A 22946-nucleotide genomic window follows, 5' to 3' on the forward strand; every position below is an offset into this window, starting at 1 on the left:
TTTAGAGTTTAAACCGGCGTGCGCATCGCTTTAAGTTTCAGCCATTCACTTTAAGCCTTTACCATTCCGCGCTCAACGGTATGTAACGACGCTACCGGCCTACCGGCCGTTTCTTATTATTCATTAGCGGGTCAAGTTTGAGCGAGTAGCCGCGGTTGTTTTCACGCGCGTCTCGACGCTTCGCAATGTGCACTCCCGGCAAATGTCGCGCGTCGCGACTATCAATGAAGACAACTGACGTGGAGACTTTCAGATGTGTCGAACTCTCTGGCGCGTCGCTGTAGACCGGTATGGGCGGCATACGAAATAACGCGTAAATTTGAAAAAGAAATGTCTTTACACGCGCATGCACGATATAGCTGCGCGGCCGGCCGGTCTACTTGCGGGAATGATTTAGTAATTTTAAACGTATGCATTGTATTTTCATGGAAACCATAAGGATCTTTACGAGCGGCGCATTCACGTGCGGTGTATTTTAGCGTTCGGTTATTTATGCCTACGATATGAAACAGGTGGCACGACGTCGGGTGTACGTGGATTATAAAACTCCGCGGGCCGCGCGGCTTTATTATTGGCGCGCACGGGCAATATAAATACACGCGTATGTGTCCGCGTATGCAAATTCCGCAGTATACACAATAAACGATGCATGAATTAAAGCGGCCGTAGCACGTGCATAAACACGCGTAAAAATACAACGGACGTTTTACGCTTGAATCTAATGGCCAAAAAAAAGATACCTTTAAAGCCGAGCCTTAGGTTTAACTAAACCTATCGCGTTTATTGTAATTTCATGGGTAGTTCTGTATTGGTAAATGTTGACTTTACGAGAGACAAGAGAGTGTAAATTAAATTTTCCGATCTCAAGGCGATGTTAATTGCTTGATCCATCAGAAGGTTTACGGTCGGCACTTTGAACTTCCTACATTCAAGCGAGAAAATGTATTCTCCGCGCGCAACGCACGAAACGACCGTACTCTTACGTCACGTATATGTAATATAACACAAGTGGCGCATCAGGAAGCGCGTCGGATTTATATTAATCGTATTGTTAAGACCGCGCAAGAAACATTAATGGCACGGGGCACTCAGCGCGCGTTCCGATAAGACGATAACATCTTCGTGAGAAACATTCCGCGGATCCAGCCACCCGCTACGCGGAAAGATAAGCGCGTATTCAGTGCGCGCGCGCGACACCGCGCATTTTACGCGATCGCGCGTCATTCCGCGTACACGCGCGTGACTTCGGCGTGATTGGAAAAACCGATCTACCACGTCGTTGCGCGACCGCGACGGGCGCGGGAGCCTTGCCGATTGCGACCTGAAGTTTCGATACCGAGGCTCCTTTACGGACGACTCGTGCAGAAAAGACACGCCGTGGGCGCGTTGCGGAAACGCACTTGATTAGATCTCCGGTAATTTGCATTCGCACATTATCGAGATGAGATAACGCTAATTGCACTGCGGTGTACCGGATAAAAGTTGCGGCAAACGCTTCCGAGAGTTTCATTATCGAGCTGTTAGCCGTGAATCCCGTTCCGTCTTCGGACGTGCTCTTATTTCGGAAGAATTAAATTTCTATTAGCATAGAATATTACACCGCGGATATTAATTACGGAGCCGGAGATGATATCTCACGGAGAATGTACTCGTTATGGCAGAAGGTAGCCGCGTCTCGTCCTCGTTGCAACCGTATGTATATATACATTCGAATTGCATCGCGGGTTACATTCCAGGTATTCCTCTTACATGCACCGACGGTTACGTCGACAAGAAGGGTTCGTTACGTTCGCGAAGAACCTTCATAGGTACGTATAGACCGGAGGAGTGTATAGGTACTCGGCTCCAGTTGGAACGGCCCCGATCAGCTCCCTGGCTACCTCACTCATGCGCCACGTACGTGTTTATCTACGTATGTAAATGCCAGATAAACGCGGATGCTAGTCTGGGATGCCCATCGCCTATGGGAATGCAACGGCCGTGCCAAGTTCAGGGCCGAGAGCGGAAAAAATATATTAAGCCGTTTATCTTTGCAACACGCCTGCCTCTCTCGCGGCGTAATGGTATATCGGGGTCTTACAACAAAACTACACCGAGAGCGCTCTTCGTTATGCAAAATGCGCCGCGATGCGCAACAGCTTTTGATAAAGAGGATACGCGTTTCACGAGTATGTACAGGTGACTGCTTATATGAGGGTAGTTACGTCAAGGCTGCAATACAAATATGATAATTGCGGACGGTAGGAGACTTCTCGCGTTTTGTGTGTGTTGATCTGAATTAAAATATTACCCGAATGCAAATTAGGGTTCACGTCAGAATGTAGTTTGTTGCGTTGCGGGGCTGGCACTTTGGTTCTTGCGAGACGTTCGCGTTGAGCAAACGTTTATACGCCACGTCGGGAAACGTAAAATACGAGACGCGCGGCGCTTTTACCGTCCTCGAACAGCTGACGGCGTTTTGACGTATCGCGATTAATCAGGATCGACGTGCGCCGCGGCGGAGCGCTGGTATTAAATCGCGTCGTAAAACGAGCGGCGAGAGGCTGGCTGGCGCGTAGTTGACTCGCGATTACGGTCAACTACGGTTGGTACGTCATCCCCCGGCGCATCCCTCCGAGTTTTCTCCTTTTTCACGGTGGTCTCCCGGCTTCTTGTGCTCTCGCTGTACCGTGCCGGAGAGACCGGCCGCGTAAAGACCGGCCACAAAACTCGGCGCAGGTAGATACTCACCGTACAAGGTCTCGCTCGGAACTATAACTATGAGCGCCATAAAGCTCGCGCGCAAGGAGGGATGCATTTTTACGCCCGGCGAGCCGACGCGTCGTCGTTAGACGGACTCGTACGTAGACGGAGCCGCGTAAGAGACCGGAAAAAGAAAAGTTGTGAAGTCGCGACGCAAGAAGTAGGTACGATAAATCAAAATACGGCTGAAGAGCCTAGAATTTAGCAGGCGACAAAAATCATCGTGTCCCGTTTGCTCAATTAAAATTAAGATACCGAAAAAGTGTTATTCAGTTTGGATAACCTTGTTTCGGCTCCGACAGACTATCCGCAATTAGGACAGCCAACAATAAGATAGCAGCGTTACGCAACATCGCCTAAAGACAAGATAAACAATTTGCCGACGTCCAGCCGACCGTGAAGCGGCTAGATATCCGATGAAAACCAGGTGGCGCAATGGTTAATTAAAAGGGAAAGAAAACGCGACGTCATCCGCGCGCGTCTCTCTGTCTCTCGAAGCGAGACATTTGTGCTTGGATATATGTGCAGTTGGAAAGATAACTGGCGACACGGAGGCGTTTAACACCTGTTAACGAACGCAGCCTCGCCTTCGAGAACGTCGATACAGTTATTCCAACTGAAAGATCGACATCCTTTAAGGTCACCTACTCCTAAGCGCCTATCACGATGGGCAACTCTGCATACTGGGACAACGACGGATTCGCTACTTGGACAACTCGTGAAGCCCGCGGTTTATGGAGAAATCAAGTTAGTAACTTACTCCCGGCGGCTTTCCGCGTTAATACCGGAATTACGCGAATAAAATCCAACGCGCGCGCAGTATACGCGCAGTGAACGGTTACTTAACGAAGTTTCGTATAATTTCAGCGATATCAATTTGACCGCCAACCGGTTTGCGATTATTAAAATACGGATGATCATCGAATTCCTTGATACGCGGGAATTGCTTGTGTGTCCCCCCCCCCCATCCCTTTCCTTCTCTCTTCCTCGGGTTGCATTGAAATGAAAACTAACAGACATTTCCTCGCGAGAGGCACCCAACAATCAGAGATGCGCTTTCTCTTTCTGTCTCTCTTTGCGCCTCGACATTTTTTATAAAGTTCGCATCGGGTTGATCGTGGCACGAGGGATTAATTAAAAGCAGACGCGCGGACTACGAAGGTACGGAAAGGTCTGCCCGGCGCCACCAGAACCGGTCTAAATGTAAGATGACGTGAGTGTTATCGATTTGTCATCGGTTGATAAAAATCGACAACACCCGTGCTACTCGTCCTCTTTTTTCCCTTCTTTCTCTCTCTCTCTCTCTCTCTCTCTCTCTCTCTCTCTCTCTCGATACGCGATCGCCTCATTAAACTGATCTACCGGAACACAGAGCATCGCGGTGCAATATCGTCGGCTGATTCAATTATTAATGAACTGTTATCGTCGAAAAGTGGCTCGTTAGTTTCCACGTATAAATCAATACGAAACGGATTCATATGATCTTCTATGCACAAAGGTACTATATCGCGAGAACGCATGTAAGCATTTCATCACTTTTATTCATCGTTATTTTCATGCCTCTCGAACCGTCGCGTTGTCAGTCGTACTTTATCGCATCAGTTTTTTCGAGCATCAGTTTCAATGCCGAGAAACACGCGATTGTAATCAACCGACATACAAGCTTAAGTCATCGGCCGGTTGCGACCGACTACGCTTTAACACGAGAGATTTTGTTAAACCTAAAGTGATTAACGATCGAATAAACGAGAGCAAAAGGAATTCATTCTGTATAAAAACTTATTTTGCGGCCGCGATCAAAGCAATTTGCGCCGCAAGTCGATAAAAAAAGATGATTTCAAAGAAGAATTATTAATGTTCTTCCCACGGCGGCTCCTAACCCTTTGAGTGTCACATCATTTTCCTCGAGCGGTCCTAAAATACCAAAAACAAAAGATTCTGGAAAATTAATGACAGTTTATATGGACGGGTTTTTAATGGCGCTGATGATCAAATCAAATTAAAAAAATTGTTATAAAACTGTTTAAACTTTATTTTCAAATATGACTTCAAAATCATGTTTAGCATACCCAAAAACTCTTAATGTACTTTGTTTCAGTCATTAATACATTGTAAAACTTAATACAACAAAATATCTCATGACGAAAATATTCAACAATTTTTATTTTTCTGATAGCCGGCCATATCTTTTTTCTGAAGCAACATTTTGTAAATCGGACTCAAAAATCGTGTTTGGCACACCCAAAAACTCCTAGTTACACTTTGTTTCAGTAACAAGATTACTTAGCGTCTCTAATGTAACAAGATATTTCATGACGACAAAATGCATTTTCGCGGGACTGAACGCAAAATCAAAAATGACGAGAATTTTCGTCATCGGCGCTCAAGGGGTTCATTTCTCTATTAGAAGGTGCACAGTGGCTCGCGCTTTATTAGAGACGTTTAATTGCCGGGATTCGGCGATTCCGTTAATTACCGTAATCTCGCATCGTACACGCCACTCTTATGCAAACGTACTTATGCAAATCGCCGTATCGCCGCCAACCCGAGTACAGTTACGATCGTGAGTACGACGCGCGATCTATGACGGGCCCTACGTGCGGGTTAATCCAGCAAGATGAAGATCGCTGACCCGCGATCACCCGAGATCTGAGAAGTATGCGCGAGTCGCGATTTTATTCGCGGGCGCATCGACAGCGTCTGTATTCATCCGTCTCTGTGATTACCCCCGATCGCGAGAATACGCGAAAAAATATCGGGTGCCCTTACACCTCGCGTATAGCTCCTGTCTGTTCTGGGCTAATATCCGGGCTAGAGATCGATGGGAAACGGGAAAGCACTAATTACCCATCGCCCGCAGGTAGGTAACGTTACGCTCGTTTGCTGAACGCGCGCGTTGATCATGCCGCGATGAATGCACAGCGATGTCTATTAGGACATTAATTAATTGATTAACTTCGCAACTCGTCACGACACGCGTAATTAATCCTCTCAGAATTACAGCCGAGCTTAGAAAAAAATTTATCAACCTCATCCTGTGCGAAAAAGAATCCACGGTTATATCTCGCCGAATGATGGGAGAAGGGTTAAATATCGTGCGACGTGAGCAGGAAGCAAGAAACGTTAGGAAATCGGTGAATGAATATTGCCCTGGCGCGAGCCGAGAGTCTAACAGTACTATTGTGCGTGCGAGAAGGTAAAAAAGCATTGATACGGGCAAAGTTCACCGCTACGAAACGGTGCCGTGTGGCATCTCGTGGGATCTCCGAGGGTTAATCAGGATGCCGGGGATTGATAGGCGCGCGAAACGCAAAAGCGCGCCGGGATAAATCGACGTACGGGTATTTATCTGTAATTAAGTCGGTCGCAATTAAAGGCGATCATCGATCAAAAATTATTTGCTATTTCAAGCAGATATACGCGAAACCCACGGCCGGAGCCGGCGTATTAATGAGCCGTTCGGTGCGTTCAGTGCGCGAGAATGCGCCAGGAACGCGCGCGCGGAGGATCGGGAGGATGGCGCGCACGAGGTCGGGGAGGGCCACGATACACAAGAGGAAGCGAGACGAAACGAGTGGGAGGAGGAGAGATCATAAATCTGTGTAATTGACAGGTCCCGCTGAAGACGTTCGTGCGGCATAGATGCTCGGGCGCAGATAGCCGGCTAATAATAACGCTCTGCCCTCGCTCGCTAATAATCTACGAACACGCGTATAATGGACGCTTTGAGAAAATGCCATCTTCCTATATTGTAAAGCAAAGCGGCGATGAAAAAAATTAACGCGCGCCCGCGCGCAACGAGACTTGCATTAATCGGTGGATGGTCACGCCCGTAATTAACACCTCGGGGCCAGAAAAGCCCCGTCGAGGGGTGAGGAGAGAAGAGTAGGTATATACCGGGGATTTTCAGTCGTCGTCTCTAATTCATTCGACGTCGACTCGGCAACGTTGAAATTACCATCGTCGCGAATATTCCCGCGCCAGAGTCATATACGTGCCGAGCGTATAGCACGTACACGCAAACGAGAAACATCCATCGAATGTGTGCTTGCAAATCGCCGCGGGCTGGCGGTAATTTAATTTGAAATCAAAGATCTATCTTTTTCTCTTTCTCTGTCGCTCTCTCTCTCTCTTTCTTCTTCCCGGCGGAGAGGAAGTCGAATCCGCGCGCCAGACCACCGTGCGCGCGGCGGAAATAAAGAATCTACATGAAATTATGCACCTGTCCATTAAAGCCGGTCGCTTACTCGGGGCTCTAGGTGCGCGCATAACTTTCCACGGGTCCCGCGCCGTAACCTCCCTTTGTATCCTTCGCAGGGTCGCGTGAGAGCGCAATAATTTAATTCACAAGCAACTCGACATAAACTCGGTCTAACGAATAGGACGCAAACCTGTGGACCCTCTTCTCAGCGCCGTCGACCCCCTTCTCTCGCGTATATACGCTGTTACTCGAGTACGGGGCACCGGGGATATTCACGAGCGTGTACGCGCGTGTAGAAGCGTGTACTGGTCCAGCACGCATCCGCGAGTCCTTCTTGACTAATCGCCGACGGAGATCGAGCCCGGGACACGGTCCGGTCCGCGGATCAGAGTTACACCGAGGCGAAAGCACGCGCAATAATGCTAATGAACGCTTACTTACGTCATAAATCCGTTTCTACCGCGCTCTTTTCTCAAGCACGACGATTAATTTTTACCAAAAGATTAATCTCGCTCGTGCGCGTCGTACCGGGTTCACAAGTCGATGATCAAATCGATGTCGATCATGATTTTTCGGACCATTTGATTTGATAACGACTAGATTCTCTATTGATCTTTGAACGAGGATCGACACTGTATCAACGCTGCATTGATGTTACAATCAATGATAGATCAGCAAGATATCTCTTCGATATCATATCGATATCTAGTTGATATATGAGTAATATCTAGTAGATATTCCATTGTAGGTAGATGGTGTACCGTAAGGGCCCATGCACAATGAGAGGAATAAAGAACAAGGAATATATAAGAATTCATAGTCGCATCTTATTTGAATACAGTCTCTTGAAATAAGATGCGATTATAAATTCGTATATATTCCTTGTTTCTTATTCCTCTCATTGTGCATGAGCCCTAAAATTACAACTAAAATTTTAATTGCTCATGTAACACGTTTATTATTTATAATATAAAATATATATCTATAATATCTACTATAATACAGAAGGCATTAGAAAACAAATAACTCTTACTAATTATATTTGACCAAAAACTACTAAACATGCAGTATCTCATAGAAAATATAAAATATATAAAAAAGAGAAAAAAAATAATGTTATTAAAAACATAGAACTGGCCGTGCATTATAAAGAAATGTCTTCTGCAAATCTTTTTTAAGGTATTTAGGTAAGGTAAGTATGAAATATGATATTGTGTGTGTTTTTTGTGTGTAAATAATAATATGATATTAAAATACTAATTGTTTTCTTTGTTATCTTGTTTTAGGCGCTTCTTCTTATCCCAGTAAATGGTTGAAAATTTATCACACAAGTAATTTGCTACCTCTAATTTCCTCTTGTCTCTTTCCTTCGTATCAGAAGATACTTTCTCCATATCCATCCTCTTATCCAGAAGAGCTAAATTAAAATAAATTATATACATGTTAAGATATACAATTTATAATATATGGGATTTAAAAAATGTAGTAAAATAGAGATAAGAAAATATTTCAGCTATTGTAAAGAGTTTTACGACACATAGGATTTATTTCACACAACAAAACGGTTCATAGAAAATATACACAAAATTTACTTACGCACTCTTTAAGTAATCCAACTTCTCGGGAGTACACATTGGTAAAGCATTGCAATTTTTTGATGTTTTAGCAGTTCGCTTTTCCATTTCACTTTTGGTCCATTCTATCTTGTTGATCGTTTTTATAAATCAAGAATCGTGATTTTTTCCGTCTGATAAATTTTTATTAGCTGCCAGAAATTGCTCTTTAGAGATCAATTTTATCTGTAAGAATAGAAACAAGACTTATAAGAATAGCATTGTGTGTGTGTTTTGTGTGTGTGTGTGTGTGTGTGTGTGTCTTATTCCTCCATTTCCTGATTTATATGTATATAGCAAATCTGTGTAACATACCTTATTCGGTGGATGTGAGTACAAAAGATCTGATTTAGCAAAGGTATTTGAATGATAGTCATCATTGACTCCATCATCTGTGTTTGAAGATCATTGCTGCACTTGTGACACATCTTGTATTGCAATAATTGAAATGAGACAATTACTTGGCAGGATGCTTTCAATTATCTCGACGTTATTTCCAAAAGGTGATAGCATCTGAAACAAATGTAAAAATCTCAAGGAAATAAAAATGAGAAAGATTCTTTATAATAAAAAGGTAATTCTCCAAATAATCCCAAATAATGAGAAAATAGTTGTTTTCTAAAAAAAAGTATAATATTAACCATGCCTTGATCTATGTCTGGTGGATTACTATGTGTAATATTCTTTCATGTAGTTTCGTAACTTCTTCTTTTAACGCTTTGTGTACTTCAGATGAAACATATTCTTCTTCCTCGTCATCATCACCGTAGTTGTTACTAGCTTCAGTAATGTCAGTTTTAGCCGTGTTTTTATCCTTGCTTAAATCAGTTCCTATTTCCTTAGCAATAAGTGCTTGAACTTTCAGTGTGACAAGTTTCTATGCGCTGAGAATTACAGTTATTACTAGTATTGGGTACGATAGCTGTTATCAATATCACATTTCTGCAATAGTGCATCAACATTCCTCTGCTTTATACACTTCAATGCTTGCTTTGTAGAAATTCCCTTTACCTGTTACAAACAATCTCATTATTATACATATTACAGAAAGAATTTATAGAAGAATTTTGTAAAGAATAATATAAAGAATTTATAGAAATTATATTACATCTTCTGTGTGTGAAATGGCGGTCTCTAAAGATGAAGCACACGTATTTGAAGTTGTTCTAACTCTTTCTGCTTTTAAAGATTTGTATAATTCATCCTGGGAGTCTTTAGATAGAATTAGTACATGAAACAGTAACATATAGTTTTAATATATATGTATATATATATACATATATACACATACATACATATATATATACATACATATAATTAAACAGCAGTATATAATTATCCCTATTCACTCCAACGTTTTTTGCACCCCAATAATCCTCCAACCATGCACTTTCGAGTCCCACGTGTTTTTTATAATGTTAATAGCTTTGAAAAATTCCCCAAAAATTATTATAATATCTTTGTACCTTCGACTAAAAATCAATGTAAAGAACATTTGAAAATCATTTATTTAAATATTTTTTTACAACAATTATATGTTGACAAACACACGTTACGACTCGTTTTACTTAAAAAATCATAACTTACGAACAAATTGACGAAGCTTAATGAACCAAAACGCAAATTAAAGCTAAAAGTAGTGCAAATGAAAAAAAAAAAATGAGATAATTATTAATTAAATAGGAATACTTAATTTCGTCGCCGCAAATTTGGTAATTTTTAAATGGTACAGAAGGACTTTAAGGACTTAAAGCATGCTAGAAAAGAATTTCTGAATAAGAAAAGGCGAATTTGAAGTGTGACAGATATTTTTTATGTAAAAAATTAATTTTTTTTATATAATCGTAGCTCCTCCCCACCTCTTCCACCTGCCTCTGAGCCATAATAGACCTCTGTGGAATGTTAAATTTCTTTTTTAACGACAAAAATATTTTAAATACGGTTAAATTATACACAAAAATACATTTTTATCGAAAAAAATGCTCATTTACCTTTCACACAACACTGACGTAATCCTCCAACCATGCACTTTCATGTCCCACCAAGATTTTGATTGTTCCCCATTTCGAGAGTAAATGAGCTAGGACTTTGAAATTTTTACCTGAGGTTCCCTGCCACAATAACTTTTTTCCGGCGTGGAGGGGATTCTCCCACGATCATTTGTTTTCCGGAACAAACGACTGTTAGAAATTCGTGGGACACGAAAGGCATGGTTGGAGCGAATAGGGTTATAATAGCAATCTTATATGTAATTATCCGTATTAATATAATTACTCGTACATACCTTTAATTCTAAGAATTATCGCTGAATAATAGCCAGTAATACGACGTCGATTACTTGTACTTCTCTTTATTTTGTCTACGTAAGCAATTCTTCCTTGCTTTTTAAATAAACTTTCAGGGGTAATAATGAGATTACTACTCCAAAAAACCTGCCGCCGAGAGTTCTCACGATCTTCTTCCGTTGTTGAATATTCTATAAAGGAAAGCGGGACTTCTCCTCTGTCGACCCGTCGAAATCGTATTTAACGTGAGCCCACTTTATGTTAATGTCACAAAAACTTGCACGTTGCAAAAGAATCAATTCTTGTAATAAAGTATACAAGTGTAAAATACACGAAACTTTTACACGGCAAAAGGCATAAACGCTCCTTTCACTGATGGCTAGCTTATTTTAGGTTATGTAAGAATACCGCCAATTGTGCATCTACCGATCATATCATCATCTACCGATGATCATCGCACGATCGAAACGCTCATTTTGAACACGGATCTGATTGGCCACGGTGAAGCATAGAGGCCTGTGACCAATCACAGGCTGCTGTGCATAGACGCGGGCAACTATAAGTGTTTGTTTAACGTAGTTAAACGAGTCTCTCCTGAAATTTTGTTTGATACACAAGATCACTTTGCAAATAACACTCACTCAAGCAATGAATATTCTTTTTGGAAAGCTAATGAATGGCGCGCGTGGCTTCTTTATTACAGCCTGCCATGCTTGAAAGATATTCTGCCTTTGAGATTTATTACAAACACCATTGTTTACTTGTTTCTGCTATTTATACTTTCCTTCGACACAAGATTCTATTTCTGATCTCGATAATGCCACTTGGAATCTAGGTGTTGTTTATATATTTTTCGACATTCATTGAGTGTAGTAGTCAAAATGTATGATCTTATTATCGAGTCGAGTTTCAAGTTTGTTTTTCATCTTTTATGGAGTGTAAGGAAAGCGTAATTAGAATTTTCGAAAAGTTGTACTATCGAGTCGCATCTGTGTAATCATTTACGTAAATATGAATAACACAGTTATTGATCTGTAATTATCATAAGTAAAAGATCCTAAAAAATTTAGTTGTAGGCAAAGGATAGATGTCATGATTAACTGATTAGACATTTTATACTCACTTTGCCGTATGATTCTTAAGTGAGGGGTTACTTCAGCAAAGCTTTCGTGGAGGTGAAGAAATAAAGGTTTTTTTGTAGTTTACTAATGTATTTATTTATATGTTACAAAATCATTGAGAAAAAGTATTAATTTACAATATGCTGTGTTGCATCAGATGTTAAAGTATATACGAGTAGCCAGCTTGCAGCTATCTCTTCATCTTGCGATTTGCGGTGCGGATTTGAACAATTATTATTGCACGATCATCGCGCGGATATAGTAAACAGTATAATCTTGCGCAGTATTAAACATTACAATGTTTCTAACAATGCTTTTATGATCATGCTTTACTTGTCAATAATATATGTATAGCCATGTGAAACTTATTGAATGAAAAAACAGCAATAACAGACATTTGCAAGAAGATGGAAAATTATTCATCGTAAAATTCGTCAGAGAACTCATCTCCCGAAAAATCTACATCAAAATCAATGTCGTCGGTTGTTTCCTTTTCTACAATTTCGTTAGTATCGTTCATCATTTCCTCTGAACTTGAATCATTTCTGGCATCTTCCTGCAAAATTTCTGTTATTGTCGAAGGTAAAGCGTCCCCAATGAACCACGTCGGTTTCAAACTAGTGTTGTCGCCAGAATGCTCTAGACGCTTTACCTTCGACAATAACAGAAATTTTGCAGGAAGATGCCAGAAATGATTCAAGTTCAGAGGAAATGATGAACGATACTAACGAAATTGTAGAAAAGGAAACAACCGACGACATTGATTTTGATGTAGATTTTTCGGGAGATGAGTTCTCTGACGAATTTTACGTATGAATAATTTTCCATCTTCTTGCAAATGTCTGTTATTGCTGTTTTTTTCATTCAATAAGTTTCACATGGCTATACATTATTGACAAGTAAAGCATGATCATAAAAGCATTGTTAAGAAACATTGTAAATGTTTAATACTGCGCAAGATTATACTGTTTTTACTATATCCGCGCGATGATCGTGCAATAATAATTGTTCAAATCCGCACCGCAAATCGCAAGATGAAGAGATAGCTGCAAGCTGGCTACTCGTATATACTTTAACATCTGATGCAACACAGCATATTGTAATTTTACTTTTTTCTCAATGATTTTGTAACATATAAATAAATACATTAGTACAATACGTAACAGATTTCCAAAAGTTGTATTGCCTTCAGAATATGACATTTAATGTACATTTATTGCTGCATTTAGGTAAAACGGTGTTAATGTTTGGGCCATTATGGTGCTATTCTGCATTTTCATTTGAAAGTGGGAATGGCTTTCTTCTAAAGCTTGTACAAGGAACGCGTGGCGTCCTAACTCAAATTGCTCGCAAGTACACATACCTTCAGTCACTTTTTCGGTTACTTGGTAAATACGCTATTAGTGTGATTCAACAATAAATTATTGTTCAGCAATATTCAACTACCATTTACAAAAACATGTAACAAAACTTGCTAATGTTACGTTGCTTGGAAAAGAAGTAGAAATTCCCCTTACTGTTGAGGAGACAGAAGCCTTTATTGAGAAAGGAATAAATATAACATGTTATGAGAGGATGATAAAAGATCATGTCAAATATCATTCCCGATGTTATGCCAAACAAGGAAGTAAAACAATTGATCATATTGTTAAGTTAGATGACGACACGTATGCCTCTATTGAAAGAATTTTTGTCAGTTCTTTAAATGAACAGACACCATCAATCTTTTGTTCTTTTGACTACAATTATTTTGGAAGATACAGAGTTTGTAGCATCATATCCTTCACGATGTAAAGTTTCTCATATAAAGTTATGCTCTTTTTACATGTTTGGAAGTTTAAAAGTTTGCCCTGTACAGAGTATTATTGTCCAGAAAGCTATCATGATAAATTGTACCGATACTGAATCTTACATTGCACAATTTTCTAACACTTTTGAGGGTGACTGAAGATGTGTGTGTGTGTGTGTGTGTGTGTGTGTGTGGAAATTTGTACTTAAATATGTAAAATATTTTGTGATGTACATATTACAAAAAATGTAAACATATTATTTGTCTTCATTCTTCATATTTTTATTACATCCAGAATATCCGATAATAAACATTATCACCGCTGGTGAAATATATAAAGAAAGATTATTATAGTGTTATTGCATGAACGACAGATCCGCATAATATTTTGTCGATCACTTATCGACGTATAGTCGACATCTATAGAAGTATATACATATCGATTTGATACATAGAAGATATCGTATAAGTGTCGATCAATTATTGGGGATTTAGTTGATGTGTAGTAGATATCATATTCAAGTCAAGTCGATATATGGAGAAGTTGATTCGACTTCAGTATGATATCAGTTGAATAATGACTAGATCGTCGACATCTACATAATATTTTCCAGATATTGCGATGAAATCTTCGAAATATCAAATTGATTATTGATTTGCATATGATCTCAACTTGATTTCAATATGATATTCACCAGATTCTTCATCGACTTGTGAACCGTACATCCGCGTCCCACTCAACGACAAAGTTTCGCATTTTAATTTCGCTTCACTGATACGAAAAAAAAACCGAACAACAATATTATGTAGCTGTAGCACATTACTATTACACAGTAAAAAATAATACGTAATTTTAACATTTTTTACATGTCCCAGAAAGTCCACTCTAAATTTTAAGTTAAAATGACTCATTCATCGTGTGTTACTTGTTGACAAATTAGAAATGTTAATTAATTGACATTATACTTTACATTTATATTTGTTCTTTTGACTTTACTTTTCAAGTTATATTAACTCATGATATTAACGGGTCATGATTTTACGGGTTTTACTTGAATTGTGTGTAATAGAAACATTTAATTTTAGTAAATTTAATTATTTTATGCGTCAAAGTTTACGATTATTTGAAAATTTACTTTAACTTTTGTTAAAGTGTTAAAATAACTTTAAGACGTGTTAATTTTTAAAAGTAAATGTGTTAAAAGTTAAAAGAACTCAAAATAATATTTAATTTCTAAATGACATATATGAAGTGTTAAGTTACCACGTTGACATAAATGTAACACATGAATATGTTAAGAAAATAACAACATAACATAGCTGTTGTATGGTAATTTTACATTGAGATAATAATCAAATCTTGGTAACACATGAAAATTTTAACATATGGACCGCTATATGCACACGACCTTTTTTTACTGTGTATTAACGTTTGTCTGTACGGTAGCATAAAATTGTGCAGCAGAAAAAGATTTCGCGAATCAGTTGGTCGTCCACGCCGCGCTTTGATCGGCGATTAGGAAGACAACGCTCATTATTTTAGATTCTCCGTCGAAGCTGTATAATTCGGCCCTAAAACGTGGCCCCATTCCGGAGGATTTTATTGGCAATCAAGAGCGACGGGAATACGAACCGTCTCGAATCGCCATGCAGGGACGTGCCACGATTATTAAGGCCGTCCACACGTGCGCCATTAAGATGCCCCCTTACCGCGCAGGGTAATTCGCTCGTGTAACAAGAGGCGGATAAAAGGGACGAATCTCGCGGATAACGGCAGCAACGCACCCTTCGTAATCGCCCCTCGATCATCGTAATGCGACATGTATACGCCCGCCTCCGGCGGGCAAAATTAACCGATATCGAGCGATTGGAAGCTCGTCTGATGGGTGCGGAAAAAATTTACTCCATCACCGATTACGCAGCCCTCATCCGGCCAGAAGGGACATTATGATATTAATATTATAATATCGCGTCTCGACAGTCGGAGGACTGTCGAGGAACTTCCTTTTGTGCAACAGACAAAATGTCACCGTCCGTGCGTGTAATTAGAGTAACTTGATGTGAATGAATTTTCTGAAGATTGTAACTATCAAAATGAGCTATTGATAAATAGAACAATTGAATCAGTGGCCGCGTGGGATGTATCTTACACCCCGCAACAGCTTGTAAAAAATAAATATTCTAGACTTATTTCAATACAGAACCGATTGTTATCGAAAGAACATTAAAAATAAAGTTTCAACCTGTTAATATACTTTAAGATATGTGCAGCAATAAATAATATTAAACAGAATACAAAAAATATTGACTATAAATTTAACATTTTATAACATAAATAATGTGGGGTGTAATTTACATCCTTTTTATATATTTCCATGGAGGGTTAAATCCAAAAGGATCTCAAGTGTGACACTGACGAAATATTTATAGTGCATGTTATATCTTTATTTGACGGCGCGGTCGTTCATCATTTCGTATTCACGCGGCGTGAGAGAGATAATCGAAAACGCGATCGATTTGCCCGCTCGCACTGTTCTAATTAAACGGCCATTAATCATTTGGAACGTTAGTCGCGACCGAGCGTGTTATAGATTCTTGCCGAGTACGTGATTAGGCACGACCCCCATGACCATTCATGAATTAGATGTCGAACGTGCGCTTTATGGTAACCGTTATTATAGGCGCCATTAACGGTTTAACCGGGATACCCCGAAGACGGTATTCCGATATAGTTTTGCTAACGAGACGTTTTGTTGATCAACCGGAGTTGTTCTAATTTACTCCTCGCTCTCTGCTGGCAAAAAAGCGTTTGAAACGTCACCGGCGAGAGAGATTTCAGCGAGAGTGACATTTGGCATTAAGCGTGACATTATACTTTGACCAAGAATTAATTAGCTAAATTGTAATTATAATTATACGTATAAACTCGGAAGCATACACTCTCAGCAATAATTTAACGCATATAATTAAGTATGATTCCTTTATTTAGTTACATATATAAAAATTATGCTAAATCCTCCGTTAGAGGACTACAAAGAAAAAAAACGTGTTCAAAAAAGCTAATCTAGTGTAAAATTCTTAATTAGCTTTTTCTTTAAAAAAGAATGATCAAGCTAGGATAATGGCACTGAATAAAATGCTTCGGAATTTCTTATTTAATTTAAACGACTTTTATAGCACAAATATTATGCGCGCCGATTCGACTTTGATACGCGCGCCGTAATGAGATAAATCGTAAACACCTCTCTTACGTGAAATGGCGACTAATCCGCTACAAGTCCAACTGCCATTAAAACGGTACAATATTAAGTAACGTTCCGAGACAAATCGGCTTAAACAGCGATCTAACGCTCGCTCGCAGCTGGAGTCGCGCGATAATGTTTTGTCTTATTTATCGCACGGAGATCCACTTAAGCGCGCGTTATACCTGATCAATTGAATGATATGTTCAGGGCGCGATTACATAATTCGCGCGATAATTCATAGCCGTATATTTCGCTGCTTCGATTTATTTTGTCCTTCTAGATAAGGGTGAACTTTATCATGTTATTTCTGACCAAACATATACTCTTATCCACCATAGGCAACGTACTCGGAATCTACGAGAAGACTTACAAACGACCTAACTCCGGCGTGGTAGTGCTCTTATCTGGCAGGCTATAAAATTCTTATCCTGTTGGCTCGAAATCGGTGCTATCACCGGGCGAATATGCGAGCGGCGATCACCGCGCCGCGTCGATGCTGGTCGATGCACCTAATCCTCGTAATCGTGGCCTGCACCGCGGGACAAAACGATCAGCAAGGATCTATCGAGGCACCGATCGCGCGGCCGCGGCGGCCGCGTCGTTATGTGGAACGATTGCGATACCGCGCGGTACAGTTACCTTGACACGAGGAGAGCACATCCTTGCGGCGTGCGTGAAACGAGGATGAAAACGGGGCCGCTCCGCAAACGCGCGTCGATAAACGTTTTCCAGACTGAAGCAGACTGCGCGCAGAAAACATAAATTGATGTGCGGTGTCATATAGAATGTTATCCGTCAAATTACTCGATTAAACAACACCGCCTGCATGTATATCGTATCCTAGATATAAATAAGCGTGTAACATCGATGTGAGGCAAAATACGTGCGGTAAGAAACGAGAGAAAACATTGGTAAGTAGGAATTCAGGATGTCGCTGAATATTAGGCAAACAGAGCGTGCCTCTAAAAAACCAACTATCGCAGTAACCTTTGAATCTCAGCGCTACTTTAGAATTCACAAATTCGCACGTCAATAAATGACAGGCCATAAATAAAATGACCACCATAAATCGTTGCGAGTTCACGTTGTCCCGATACTTCGTGCCTCGTTTGAACGAACCGTCCAGCGGTTGAGCTTATCTAGAACGCAGATGCTGCTACCTACAAAACGACTTTTGTGTACGCACTAAGCAATGATGTGTAGACATTTTATTACGTTGTGTGTGCGCGTGAACACCATGACATTCGCAAAATCATCAATAAATGCGAAAAAGATGAAAAAAGCCACCTGTCAGACATCAATGGCGGCTATAATCTTCTTGTACAAGTATGTCAAATATACAATCAAGACGCAATCTATCACGTTTCGAAACTCGCTTGTCTAGAGAGACAAAAAATAAGAGAAAAAGAATATTCTCGATTTGAAAATATCTTTAGTTTCAACGTGGAATCTTGAAATGAGATTATATTGCGTTAAACTTACTTAAAGAAAACTTGAAACCAAAGATATTTTCAAATCATGTAAGAACATTATTTTTTTCTGTGTAAGTAAAATTTCAGTTAAATGCCCGATTTGATTTTATTGCGTGAAACGATGCTGATTTAAGAATTAAAATTCTATCGCGAGACGGATTGCCAATTTGAAAAATTAACGCTCGGATATGCGTGCAGCATCTCGGTCTCACGACCCCGGATTCGCGACGCGCGATCCCATCTTTCTCATTCTCACAACTGATGCCTAACGTTTTTGTTGAAAATATTTTCCTATCGAGGGGTGTCGATTGCGAGGAGCGTCGACGCGTTTCGACGTACCGAGATGTAACGTGAAATAAGTGGAAGTGGAACGACGATGATCGAACAAGCGAATAAGAAATCGGACGAAGTAAGACGAACCTGGAATCGCGGCGAGATTCAATCTCAACGGATGAATTCACCATGAAACGTCGCGATTCCCCGTTGCGATTCACCACATAAGCGTTTTCTCGCGCGGCCTTCTTGCCGTCTTGTTCCTTGCTATTTTCTCGCACCTGCCCGCGTTTCCTTCTTCATAGATTTTTCTCTCCTTTGATTCATGATTCACACGTTTGCTCCTCGTGATATAACACTCTACTATAATCACTTCTTGCGCTGCTTTTTTCACGTACGGACTTTTTGCCACTTGCAGAATAAACTATTGTTTAGCGAAACTGGTTTCCCTCGATTTTTATTATCTTTAGTATATTATATCGCGATGGAAAATGACGCGTACTCTCCCCCCCCCTCTCTCTCTCTTTGTTATAAAAAGATAAAGGTTTTCAATTTTTGATTTGAATATCGCTCGTAGATACGGCGCATCGCATCGGTCGTATGTTCGTTGGTGCTTCTATCTCTAAGCTCGGTTATTACTGAAACTACTGTAATCGATGCTAATACGAGGCCGGTCGGTAATAAGAATTAACCATTTCCGCTATCGTAGAGCTTGCAGTGCTAACTTTGCGCGCGTACCAACCACCGCCATATAGTAAATCAATATAAAATCGTAAATATAAAATCCCTTATTCCCTAATAAAAAGCAGTGATATGTGGAAAAAGCTATTTATTGCGATAATTATTTACGATGCAGACGCCCTCATACGATCTAGGAAGTGCATGATTAAATTGTGTATCGCAATAAAACCGCGAGTAGTATAATGTACGATAATGATGTACCGCATTCTTTGCGAATATTGCACAAACAAAATTACTCTATCAACGTCGACGTCAACTTTAATTGCACACACAATCTAAAAGAAGTAGAAATAGATTATGAACTAATTACGACACATATGTACAGTATTACGATATATAGGTATTACATTTTATCGTATAAGATTGTTAGAGTCGCTGGTTTTCTATTTTCAGCAGCAAACTACCGTTATATAGTTTTCCTTATTTGGAGAGATCAATTCGTCTCTATTGTAGATCGTGGTATTCGCGTGTAATCATCCTATCCTTCCCACTTCCGCTTATTTTACATTACATCTCGGTATGTCAAAACGCATCACAGATGTGTAAAAAATTGTGCGGGTCCTCACAGTATTAAATAAAAAAAAATCTAACATTTCCTGCACATCTATCCTTGTCAGTAATGAGAAGCAAAAAGTAATATACGTTAGGCATTACAACCAAGAAAACAGGATGCCCTAACATGGGCGCGAATTCTTTCTCCAGCGAATTCGTTTAAAGAAGTCTCGGGTTCGTTTATTATAAGACTTGGCCGTTTTCGTCTTCAATCCTACCGCGCATAAATAACCAGAACGTGGCGTATAAATATACCGTAGGTAGGCGAAGTCTTATGGAGTTCAGATTATATCGGCCCAGCATTATTCGCTGCTTAATGCGCGCGCTGAATGATGCCGCTCGTTTGCTCACTCTACCCGACTGTCCAATTGCCCACTCGGTTGTACGGTTGCCGTTTAAAGTCCGCGTATAATGTATCTCCTCTCCATCGTCGAGGAGCTAGCAGGAATCCGTCCGTGGACAGGCGACACCAACGGTATCCCCTGCCCACAACCGCGAACGTCGTTCCGCTCGACGACGTCGGCGTCCAACGACGTCGTCGTGCTTGCTTAGCTACCGAGAAGACAAGTGGTACACCCTACATACAATACATTTGTATACCCCGCGACGTTTGTATGCTCGGCTGCTAACAATCCGAGGGTTGACTGAAGTGATGCAGTGCGCATTGTTTCGTGAAAATATCGCTGGAGATGTATGTTTCATTGCTTAGCTTCCTTAAAAATTAAGGATAAATCAAGAATTTGTTTGTAGTTTGTTAATATAAATATGTAACATGTAATTTTTTTCATTGTAAGTAACGACGTAATTACACTTTAATTAACTCTTTATAAATAAAATACTTGGTCACAAGGCGAATTCAGATCATGAAAGTAGACCGCGATCTAATAAATGCAGCGCTTTAGACCGCACAGTTTAATAACCATTCTCGCATATAGAAAACAAATAAATGTAAAATTATATATTGCAAATAATATCTGTAAAATAATGTAATCATTTCAGTCATATCTCAACTTTGTATTATGTATATTTTGTATAGAAAATAACGACATTTATCAGAAGTACTAATTCTCGTTAAGTAAATACTAATGATAAATAACAATTTATTATATAATAATAATTTACCGCAATATATTGATAGATATCCGTTACGCATAAAATTATGATATGCTGCAGATATTATTAGAAATAAAAAAATTTATAATAGAAAAAGTATTTCTGAAAATATACTTTAAATACTTTAAATAAAAGATTATGATAAATATGTAAGTACAAATTAACTATACGATCTTGCTAATCCGACACTTCGATAATTCAACACGTCCGATAAACCGGTACTATCGCAAGTTTCCGTGGGCTCTTGAACGAGAGCGGGTTTAACGCTTGCACGTATTATCACCAACACAGCATTGTTTATGTTTCTGTGAAAATACATCGCCGCTTTTGTAGTTTTATTTTGTTTGTTATAAATTCAGGGCACGTATTATGGAACTTTTCAGAGTAGATTCCGATCGAAATTATTACGTTTTCCCTATAAAAAGAACACATAGAAGTCTAGAAAATAAGTAAACAATTCCGATCGAAATCCATTCCAAAAAGTTCCGTAACACGTGCCTTGAACAGTTTTAAAATGCTCAATTATTTTATTTATCTCCTATATTCGTTCTAGCAGTCCAGCAATTCATTAATCCGGCACAACCTGTTTTTAATAGTGCCGGATTAGCGAGATTGTACTGCAATTATAATTTAATCTCCAGTCAATAATATTTATCCCAGTAAAATATAAAAAATGAGTCTTTATTCGACTGTTATTAATTATTTAAACTTCTTTACAGTGACTTAAGTATAGGAATGCTGATTATAGCATCGATTAATTAAATTAATTATTTATTTAAGTATGTGAATTTATTTTCCAGCAAAACTAGAGCTATGTCAATCAATATATTACGGTAAATTATTATTTCAGGGCCAAAAAATTTTTAGCGCGCAGTTTACTGAGTTGGAATAAGTATTAAAAATTCACACAGTAATATTACTATCGACACGAACATTCTGTCACAGCTCTAAGCTTTTTGTTAGTTATGTTAGGTGATTTTAAATCGTACGAACCTTCTTGTATTATTATTAAAATCTACAAATCTTTTTTTATTTCTCTTTTTTTTACATTATCTTCTATTTCTACATTTTTTAACTATTTTTGGCTCTATTAACCCTTAAATGCCATACCTCTCAAGAATCTCGTAAATGACACATGGGGTCTAAAAAACCCCAGCATGAAAAATGTCTCCTTACTCATTGATTTTTTGATATTTAGTTATGAAAATCATTTTCAATGTTGTTCAAGGCTTAGAAAAGAGAATAAAATGCTTATATTGTTAAAATTTCAATTTCAACATAGTATAAAAAATTAAGTAAACTGAGTACTGCTAAGTGTACAACCGGGTAGGTCAATCACTCAACTATCATCAATGGGAGCATGAGCTCCATTTTTGGGGGGAACATTTGAAAATATATCATTGTAAAGGGTCTGGGGTCCGCTGGACCCCGGGTGGCATTTAAGGGTTAATATTCAGAACGGTTCAGTCTTCAAATTAGTAAGACATCCTCTGTAAGAGTAGTTTTTAGTTGCTACGGCAACCATTACAGAAATTTAATACTGGTAGGTAGTGATTAATTATTAAAAGCACTGTTGTTAAGTGCTTTTAATACTCAAAATAAGTAATTAATCACTACCAGTATTAAATTTCTATAAAAAAAGACTGTAAAAATAATAAAAGATATCACTGATTAGAGAAGTGTCGAGCTGCAACCACCATACATTGACCCTCGATTCAACTTTCCCATCGGCAAACAACATAGGATTCATCTCGAGATCTTAACAGTATCGTGTATAAGATATGAATATGTAATGTATA

At 39.3% G+C, this 22946-nt stretch overlaps 1 long non-coding RNA gene across 2 annotated transcripts; it reads right to left on the reverse strand.

The window, feature by feature from the left end:
- Positions 1 to 8083: 8083 nt before the first annotated feature.
- On the reverse strand, positions 8084 to 11463 carry LOC139820615 (uncharacterized). Of its 2 annotated transcripts, none has more exons than XR_011734045.1 (6): positions 10841 to 11463; positions 9665 to 9768; positions 9203 to 9567; positions 8872 to 9069; positions 8540 to 8742; positions 8084 to 8360 (listed from the first exon to the last, which is right to left on the reverse strand). It is a non-coding gene; the product is annotated as an uncharacterized lncRNA (long non-coding RNA). The 2 variants fall into 2 exon arrangements; XR_011734044.1 differs by having other exon boundaries at positions 8085 to 8360; positions 9198 to 9567.
- Between the last annotated feature and the right edge of the window lie 11483 nt (positions 11464 to 22946).

Source organism: Temnothorax longispinosus, chromosome 10 (genome assembly GCF_030848805.1).
Source record: "Temnothorax longispinosus isolate EJ_2023e chromosome 10, Tlon_JGU_v1, whole genome shotgun sequence".
NCBI classification, from domain to species: domain Eukaryota; kingdom Metazoa; phylum Arthropoda; class Insecta; order Hymenoptera; family Formicidae; genus Temnothorax; species Temnothorax longispinosus.